Raw genomic sequence first — 3,255 nt, forward strand, 5'->3', positions numbered from 1 at the left:
GTGTTGGCACAAAAATTTGTGGGTAATTTGCGTGTGAGGCGACTTTGCGATGCCGCACTCTCTACACCTTGGAGATCTGATGCACCCTTGATAATACTCTTGTAGTGTGTTCTTACTTTCTGCTTTTCTATGCCCATTTTGGATTTCTTAGATGAGATTGCAGGTGTTTTGTTGATGGACCGTATGATATGAATCATGTATTAGATTTTTCCTGATCATATTCCTCACTGACTTCTATTCTTTCATTCCAGACAAGAAGAACACCTGATTACTATTTTCATTGTTTAATTCGATGGTTCATCACTATTTTTGTTGAAAAGGGTGTTGCAGATGCAGATTAAGCGACATGAGTTTATGTGTAATTTACATCTGAGGCATTTTTGTGATGTCACTCCTTTTCTATTTCACCTTGGAGATTTTATGCATCCCCGCCGCTGATGTCTTTTGTGTTCGTCGTACCTCTTCCTTTTTCTTTCAAGAAACATTTTGTTTTGGGGTTTTACATGTGCTGGAAACGAGTCCCTATTGGTTTGATTGGCTGATAATGGCATGAATACATAACCGAACCTAATCACCCTCTTGGCTACCCTCATGACGTCATTATTTCCCTTGCTCTGCTTTTGGTAGAGTTATCCATTTATTCAATGTTTGTAGTTCAGTATGAGATGATCAATGACTAATTTACCTATTGGTTTGATAGGCCAGCATGATGTCTTAAATACTGAACCGAATGGCGCGTTAAGCGGGGTATTGTATCTCGGCCGGAAGGAGCCGCAACTGCAGTGGGGTGTTTTTCACTGCCGCTGACCGCGCCCTCCTAGGCGTGCGGTTGGGAACCAAGCCGTCGGCAAGGCCGCAATACATAGCAGCGTTGTTGTCGGGCGTGCCCTCGGCGACCACAACCTGGAGACGATGCCATCCAACACGACTCTTGCCGGCGAAGCAACACTCCGATGGCTCCCGCTCTGCTTCTCCGGTGTTGACTCCAGCAAAGGTAAGCAACCCGGTTCCTATTCCTCTGCTTTCTCTGTTGCTCTGCATGCCACCGCCACTATTGTTTCATTGGCCAACACCATGGCCTAAATACTGAACAAAATCTGACCATCCTCCCTGATTCAATACATAAGTACTGGAATTGTTAAGCTCTAGCTAGTTTGAAAAATGTTGGAATTTTTAATTGCAGAATGGTACAGAAAGTGGTTCAATGAAATTTTAAATCAAACTTGAAATGTTAGATTTTTGAATTGAAATCTACACAACACGAAGTGATCTTATTAATGGAACGAACCATTTGTCGGGCTGTCAGGCATGGAAGGCCCTAGGCCATGCCCCTAATGCTTCTTTTGAAGCCTGTAGGTTTTCCCTCGTTCTTATTGCTGTTTACTGGGAAGAGCATTGTTGATCCAGCTGAGGCGACACAAAGTTTATGGGTAATTTTCCCTCTGTTGAGGCAACCTTGTGATGTCGCACTCTTTTCACCTTGGACATCTGATGCATTCTTGATAATATTCTCTTTCTTTCTGTTTATTTTCCCTATTTTTGACCCCTTAGACAAGTATGAAATTATTTGGTTGATGGACAAAATGATGTCCAGTGAATCATGTATTTGCTCTGTCTGATCATATTCCATATTGAGTTCTATCCGTTCTTTCAGAGGAGAAGAACCCCTGGTTACTTGTTTTTCTTCTTCAGTTTGATGGCTCATAACATTGTGGGTAGTTTGCGTCTAAGGCGACTTTGTGATGTCGCACTTTATTCACCTTAGAGATTCGATGCACCCTTGATATTACTCTCGCGTTGTGTTCTTTCTTTCTTTCTTTCTTGCTGTTTTTCTTATTTTGGATTCCCAGATGAGGTTGCTAGTATTTTGTTGATGGACGACATGATGCCAATGAATTATGTATTAGCTTTTTCCCTGGTCATATTCCCCACTGAATTCTATTCTTTAATTCCATAGAAGAAGAACCCCTGATTACCTGCTTCACTTGTTTAGTTCGATGGTTCGTAACTTTTTTGTTTGTTGAAAGGGGTGTTGCAGATGCAGACGACACAACACAAGTTTGTGGCTAATTTTTATCTGAGGCATTTATGTGATGTGATGGTTTTTTTCACCTTGGAGATCCAATGCATCCCCGCCACTGATGTCTTCTGTCTTTGTATTAATACATGCATGAGGAGCCTCCTACTGGATTTCATACATGCATGTGGTTCGGATTAGGGATAATCTTAAAATTTGAGCAGTAGAGCTGCCCTGTGACGGGAGATGGCCATCGAGGGCCGGAGCCAGGATTTGAAGATGACCGCCTCCAATATAGTTATTTTTCATTGGATTAGATTATCCACATGTTCAACGATGGTACTTGTAGAGCAAAAAAAATCAAACTAATAGAAATGTACCTTTTTCTTTGCATTACAGAAATATGTGCCGGGACATCCATACAAGTGCTATTTTTAGACTATACTCTTGTGATGCATCTCTTGAGCAATTGTTATTTTTCTCGCCCCCCTGATGCTATCATGTACGGCTGATAATGGTCCTCAGAAATAGATAATCGACGTGCAAATGTTAAACAAAAAGTGAAGTCAGATGTCTAACTTGTAATCTTATTGCATCCAATTAGTGATTTGAACCTTTGACTTGTAGCAATAGTACCAATTCACTAGGTAATAAATCTCTGATCTGATAAATTTGTAGATTGCGGTTGTATTGTATGATGATGTACCTTCAAGTTGACCTATGCGTAAGAGACGATTGGTGGAAATGGAATCGATGTTTATTGCTTGAACCTTAATTGTCCAGAAGTGAATCGAGAGGGCAAATAGCACCTTTGGTGCTACCGTATCCATAGCATGAATATATGTACATGTACAACAGGAGCGCGGGGCACTGGAGTTAGCTACGTGCATGGGATCATGGGCGATCGTGCATGCAATATGTGGGAGAAGAGGGCTAAATGCTGACAGCCCGCCGCAGGTTGAGCGTCCAGTGGTCGGACGCACAAGCTGGACTGGATGTCATGAAAAGCCGCCGTGGGCAGGCCTTTGGTAAGCATGTCGGCGAACTGCTGCGTCGTTGGAACATGAAGAACACATAGCCGGCCGAGAGCCACCTTCTCATGGACGAAGTGGATGTCCAACTCGATGTGTTTGGTCCGGCGATGGACGGGGTTGGCCGTCATGTACACGGATGAGATGTTGTCACAGAAGACAACACTGGCGCCCGGTAGGGAGACCGAGAGTTCGTCAAGAAGTCGA

At 42.9% G+C, this 3,255-nt stretch overlaps 2 non-coding genes across 2 annotated transcripts; both read left to right on the top strand.

Moving 5' to 3' along the window:
- Window positions 1-327: 327 nt before the first annotated feature.
- LOC119344671 lies at window positions 328-429 on the top strand. The gene has a single exon (XR_005166771.1). It is a non-coding gene; the product is annotated as a small nucleolar RNA Z101 (small nucleolar RNA).
- Window positions 430-2,035: 1,606 nt separating this feature from the next.
- On the top strand, window positions 2,036-2,133 carry LOC119344672. The gene has a single exon (XR_005166772.1). It is a non-coding gene; the product is annotated as a small nucleolar RNA Z101 (small nucleolar RNA).
- Window positions 2,134-3,255: the final 1,122 nt, after the last annotated feature.

This window comes from Triticum dicoccoides, unplaced genomic scaffold (assembly GCF_002162155.2).
Source record: "Triticum dicoccoides isolate Atlit2015 ecotype Zavitan unplaced genomic scaffold, WEW_v2.0 scaffold179050, whole genome shotgun sequence".
NCBI classification, from domain to species: Eukaryota; Viridiplantae; Streptophyta; class Magnoliopsida; order Poales; family Poaceae; genus Triticum; species Triticum dicoccoides.